The 6,209-nt window shown below is 51.3% G+C and overlaps 1 pseudogene; it reads left to right on the top strand.

Annotated features, from left to right (window-relative positions):
- Nucleotides 1–837: 837 nt before the first annotated feature.
- Nucleotides 838–1,734, top strand: LOC100583364 (annotated as a pseudogene).
- Nucleotides 1,735–6,209: the final 4,475 nt, after the last annotated feature.

Here is a 6,209-nt window from a genome sequence, read left to right as displayed (position 1 = left end):
AGGGGGGATGGTGCGACTGTGCTTGTGGCCTGTGGTTTCCAGGTGTGTTTGCCATTCCTGTGGGCCACTCTCCCCCACTTCCCACTTTTCTGCTTAGCCTTCAGCGGTGGAAAAAGGGGATGGGGGCGCCAGGGACAGAAACGCAAGCATGGTTGGGAGACAGGGGTGGGGGCGCGCCCGAGGGTGGGGAAGGAGCTCGGGTCTCCCCAGGGCCAGCTTCGGCGCGTCGAGTCCGAAGTGGGAGCCCGACGCCGGGCGGCTCTCATGCTCGGCCGGCGCCGCACAAGCGCCCCATTAAAGCGCCGCCAGTTGGCCCACCGCAGGGAGACGCGTCCGGCTGTCCGGCCCCGCTTCCTCCCGCCTCGCATCCGTGGCATCCGGCCGAGCGTGTGTGGATGGTGCGGCGTGGAGGCTCAAAGTCGAGCAAACAAATAAGTTCAGGGAACGCCCCCCTCTCTCCGATGTACACTCGGGGCTCCAGACATAACCATTCCCCCTTCCCAGAAAAGCCCCGGGAAAGGCGGTAGGCAGAGGATCAGCATAGGAGAGCAGGGGGCTGGAGCTGGGGCTCGGGGGCCACGGTCCCACCCCCTCATGCACGGTCGCCGGCTGGGGGAAGGGCCCCGCCCCCCTCCCCGTGGAGGGCGGGGGCGCATCTCTGGGCGCGAGCGAGTTAAGCCCAGTAGCCTCGATGCTCCACGGAGGAGCTGGCTCGTCTGCCGGCTGCGATCAGGGCCACCGTATAAAGAGGGCGGCAGACCCGAGCGCCCAGGACTCGCCGCTGCCCGCGCCCCGCCGCCGCTGCTGCCCCCAGCCCCGGCCCCAGGCGTCCCAGCCATGGTACGCCCAATGCTCTTGCTCGGCCTCGGCCTCCTGGCTGGTCTGCTGCCGGCGCTGGCCGCCTGCCCCCAGAACTGCCACTGCCACGGCGACCTGCAGCACGTCATCTGCGACAAGGTGGGCTGCAGAAGATCCCCAAGGTGTCAGAGAAGACCAAGCTGCTCAACCTACAGCGCAACAACTTCCCGGTGCTGGCTGCCAATTCGTTTCGAGACATGCCGAACCTCGTGTCATTGCACCTGCAGCACTGCCAGATCCGCGAGGTGGCCGCCGGTGCCTTCCGCGGCCTCAAGCAGCTTATCTACTTGTACCTGTCCCATAGCGACATCCGCGTGCTGCGCGCAGGCGCCTTCGACGACCTGACCGAGCTGACCTACCTCTACGTGGACCACAGCAAGGTCACTGAGCTGCCCCGGGGGTTGCTGTCCCCGCTGGTCAACCTCTTCATCTTGCAGCTCAACAACGACAAGATCCGTGAGCTGCGCGCAGGCGCCTTCCAGGCAGCCAAGGACCTGCGCTGGCTGTACCTGTCGGAAAACGCGCTGAGCTCCCTGCAGCCCGGCGTCCTGGACGACGTGGAGAACCTCGCCAAATTCCACGTGGACAGGAACCAGCTGTCCAGCTACCCCTCGGCTGCCCTGAGCAAGCTACGGGTGGTGGAGGAGCTGAAGCTGTCCCACAACCCCTTGAAAAGCATCCCGAACAATGCCTTCCAGTCCTTTGGCAGATACCTGGAGACCCTCTGGCTGGACAACACCAACCTGGAGAAGGTGAGCTCCTGGCTGTGGGCTCTGCCCTGCCTCCTTCTTCACTTCCTGGAGGCCCCAGGAGCCAGGGCCACAGCTGGCACCATCCCCTGTCCCCAGGTTCCCTGTCCCTCTGGCTATCTCCAAGGTGAGCAGCTCTGCCACCTCCCTTCCTCACCTTGTCACATCCTTACCCTCATCCCTGTCTGCTGCCAGTCTCGGCCACTGCCCTCCTAGGATTCTTACATATAGAAGGAGTGGGGCTGCCCTGGCCCCACAAATGGCCCCTAGGGCCATCTCCAGTGCTCCCAAACCCCCAACTGTGAGCAGCAGCCACCTCTTCCTGTTGGCCCTTCCACCCCTCCTCTGCTGTTTTTCCCGTCTCCAGTAAACCTACCACCCCATAAAGGAAGGTTTGTTTATTGAGGAGCCTTCCAGAGGAGCTGGGCAGATCAGGCCCACAAAGAGACCCTGTTCCTGTTGGGGGCTGTTCATGTGTGCTAAGGGGGAGTGGGGGACTGGGGAGTGAGGGGAAGCAAATGCCTGAGGAAGACATTCTCCATGCCCCATAGAGGCCCCAGTAGATGGCCCTGCCCAATCCACACAGACACAATTCACTGCATTCTCAAGTCCATTGCAGCTCAGTAGGCATGGGACCAAGGGCTCCCCAGGATGCAAGCATCGTGCCCATGGGCTCCATGAAGGGGCAAAGGCAAAACCACTATTGTCAATCCTTGGCACAAGACCCAGGTGTCTCTCCACAGAGAAGACTGGCATGACTCACTGTCTCCAGACTGCTAACTGCCCCTTGCCCTCCCCTGTCACTAGACCCATCTTCTGTCTGCATCCTCACTCATTCCTTTCTCCCCTGGGGTGCCGTGTCTGGCCAGTTGGGGCTACCTTGGATCAGAGCAGAATCCCTTCTCTGGGACTGGAAAAATCACCCTGTTACAGGGGCTTCAGCCAGGAGGTTTGGGTGGGGGCCCACAAGGTAGAGGAGAGTCTGGTTTACTGGAGACCTTCACACCTCAATGTGGGCCACAGGAAAGGGTGCGAGCGTGGAGATGTGGGCAGAATCTCACTTGGGCAGCAGCTAACCTTGTCTGGGGTGGAAGGAGCCTGCTCAAGCTGCCCTTCTTCAGCCCTGCCTCTCCCCAGCTGAAGTTGGAGTCTCCCGTGGCCCACCAGTGCCAGAGTGGTCTTTCAGTGGGCAGCAGAACAGAGAATCAGGGGCTGTTTTGGGCAAGGGAGGCCAGACAGGAATTGTGGCGCCTGGGCAAAGGTGTGGGCACCAATAGAACATTTCCTCTGGAGCCGTCCAACCTGGCCAAAGACTCCACCAAGGTGGCTTCACAAATAGCGTCTGGCTGGCAGTGGGGGAGCAGTGAGGACAGAGCTGGGGAAAGTCCTGGGACCCTGGGACTGTGGGGAGCATTGTTAGGAATATAAGTACTGAAGGCAAACTGCCTGGGTTTGAATTTTGTGCTGCCCCTTGCACCCTGCCTGGCTTCAAATCCTAGCTCTGCTTATTAAGTTCTTTTAAGGGGATGATCTTTGAGCAAATGTCTTAGCTTCTGTTTTCCCAAGTAAATGGATACAATAGTTGCTACCTTGTGAAAGATTCATGTAATTGACCAGCATTTACCAAGTAGCATCAGTGTTTAGTTTTTAGTCATTGGTGATTCTTGCAGTTGGACTGTGAGGCGGTGCTGGGGTGGGGGTGGTGTGTGTCTAGCATTTAATTGCATGCAGGAAGGAAAAGATACTTTTGATAGCTGAGAGGCAGCTTTCTCCGCTTTGTGTCAAAAGGGAAGAAGGGAGTTTGGAGAGGGAAACGAATTCTCTGTAATACTAAGCTCTCTTCCACAAAACCAGATGTAGATAGAATGTGTAATAATTTACAGAACTTCTAGACCTGAAACAATCTAATTTTTTTTAAATGTATTTTAATTTTTTCAGGTTGAGACTGAGCTAAGTTTAATCTGTGGTGACGTTCTGGATGCATTGGACAAACATCTAATTCCAGCAGCTACCACTGGCAAGTCCAAGATTTTCTATTATGAAATGTAGGTTCTATACTAGAAAGGAAAATGTAAGATTAAAAGTTGGCCTTCTTAGGAATCATGACTTTCTTCTATGTAGGTTTCCAACTTTTATTTACAAATAATTGTTTAATGTTAGAAGGATAGTTAATGTTGGAATAAAAAGATGGTCAGGCTATTACAAAAATGCATTAGCTTTTGCTTTACTTAACTTATATTCTTTTGCTTTCATGGGACCTATCTCATTCCCCTCCCCCAAACGGCCACACATTTTACAGTGCTGGCTGAATGTTTCATGTAGGAAATTTTATTTTATGATTAATACACTTGTGCCATTTCTTGGAACCACTTGCTTGTTTTAATTCTAGTCTATCAAGTGACAATTTTGTTGATATTTAGAGGCTCCTCAGTTAATTTCTGTGGGATTTTTCATTATATTTAATAAGGAAAATATGAAATGTCAAAAAAAAGAAAACAAAGCATTTATTCCTGCAGGTGTTTAAAATGATCGAAGTACACTTGTTAATTGTTAGTATAGAACCTACATTTCATAGTAGAAAACGTTGGACTTGCCAGTGGTAGCTGCTGGAATGAGGTGTTTGTCCAGTACATCCAGTACGTCATCACAGATTAACTTTAGCTCATCTCAACCTGAAAAAATAAAAATTAATTTTAAAAAATCAGATAGGTTTCAGTCTAGAAATTCTGTAAATTATTACACATTCTATGTACCTCTGATTTTGAGGAAGAAAGCTTAATATTGAACAGAATTCGTTTCCCTCTCCAAAACTCCCTTCTTCCCTTTTGACACAAAAGCAGAGAAAAGCTGCTCTCCGTTATCAAAAGTATCTTTTCCTTTCTGCATGCAATTTAGTGCTACACACACACACCACCCCCCACCCCAACAACCCCCTCACAGTCAAGCTGCAGAATCACCAATGACTGAAACTAAACACTGATGCTACTTGGTAAATGCTGGTCAATTACATAATCTTTCACAAGGTAGCAACTATTGTGCCCATTTACTTGGGAAAACAAGCTAAGACACTTGCTAAGACATTTGCTCAAAGATCATCCCCTTAAAGAACTTAAGCAGAGCTAGGATTTGAAGCCAGGCAGGGTGCAAGGGACAGAACAAAATTAAACCCAGGCAGTTTGCCTTCAGTACTTACATTCTTAACAACGTTCAACAAGCAATCCCTTTAGTGGAAGAGATCCAAAACTAGTTAAGATACCAAAAATCTGCCAGGCGCGGTGGCTCATGCTTGTAATCCCAGCACTTTGGGAGGCCGAGCTGGGCAGATCACGAGGTCAGGAGATCGAGACCATCCTAGCTAACATGGTGAAACCCCGTCTCTACTAAAAATACAAAAATTAGCCAGGTGTGGTGGCACACACCTGTAATCCCAGCTACTTGGAAGGCTAAGGCAGGAGAATCACTCAAACCCGGGAGGCAGAGGTTGCAGTGAGCCAAGATCACACCACGACACTCCAGCCTGGGCGACAGAATGAGACTCTATCTCAAAAAAAAAAAAAAAAAAAAAAAAAAAAAAAAAAGGCCAGGCATGGTAGCATGCACTTGTAGTCCCAGCTACTTAGGAAGGCTGAGGTGTGAGGATCGCTTGAGATCCAGGGTGGGGCAGAGATTGCAGTCAGCTGAGACTGTGCCTCTGCACTCCAGCCTGGATGATGGAGTGAGACCCTGTCTAAAAAAAAAAAAAAAAAAAAAGGATAAGTGTAGGAAGTTACACACATTACTTCTGTTTATATCCCACTGGCCAGAACTTAGTAACATGGCTTAGTTGCCTAGCTGCAAGGGAGGCTAGGGAAAGTGGTCTTATGTGCCAAGGGTTCTTACTGGAAGCTTTCTACTCTTTCCTGAGTAAAAAGGAAAGAATATAAATTAAATAACAACTAGCACTCTCTCACAGACCTTTCATAAATACTTCTTAAGATAGCCAGATATGGCTTCTGTTACTTCCAACCAAGAATCGTGTCTGATTGAGTGAGAACACCCCAAATAGAATGACTCTTAGAGAGGCAGTAGAATGGAGCAGTCTCTGGGATCACACTGCACCCCAAGGTGTAAATCAGAAACTGGGGCTGGGTATGGTGGCTCACACCTGTAATCCCAACAGTATTGGAGGCCATGGTGGGGGGAATCCCTTGAGCCCAGGAGTTCAAGGCTGCAGTGAACTATGATCGCGCCACTGCACTCACTTCAGCCTGGATAACAGAGCAAGACCTGGTCTCAAACAAAAAAAAAAAAAGAAAGAAAAGAAAAGAAACTGGAACTCATCCTTATCTTGTTTTTTTCCTTTCCATGTTCAATCAACCACCCAATCCTCTTTTTTTTTTTTTTTTTGAGACGGAGTCTCACTCTGTCGCCCAGGCTGGAGTGCAGTGGTGCAATCTTGACTCACTGCAAGCTCCGCCTCCCGAGTTCATGCCATTCCCCTGCCTCAGCCTCCCCAGTAGCTGGGACCACAGGCACCCGCCACCACGCCCAGCCAATTTTTTGTATTTTTAGTAGAGATGGGGTTTCTCCATGTTAGCCAGGATGGTTTTGATCTCCTGACCT

This window comes from Nomascus leucogenys, unplaced genomic scaffold (assembly GCF_006542625.1).
Source record: "Nomascus leucogenys isolate Asia unplaced genomic scaffold, Asia_NLE_v1 001114F_53530_qpd_obj, whole genome shotgun sequence".
Lineage (NCBI taxonomy): Eukaryota > Metazoa > Chordata > Mammalia > Primates > Hylobatidae > Nomascus > Nomascus leucogenys.
Note: the sequence above shows the minus strand (reverse complement) of the source record. Positions and strands in the feature narration are given on the sequence as shown.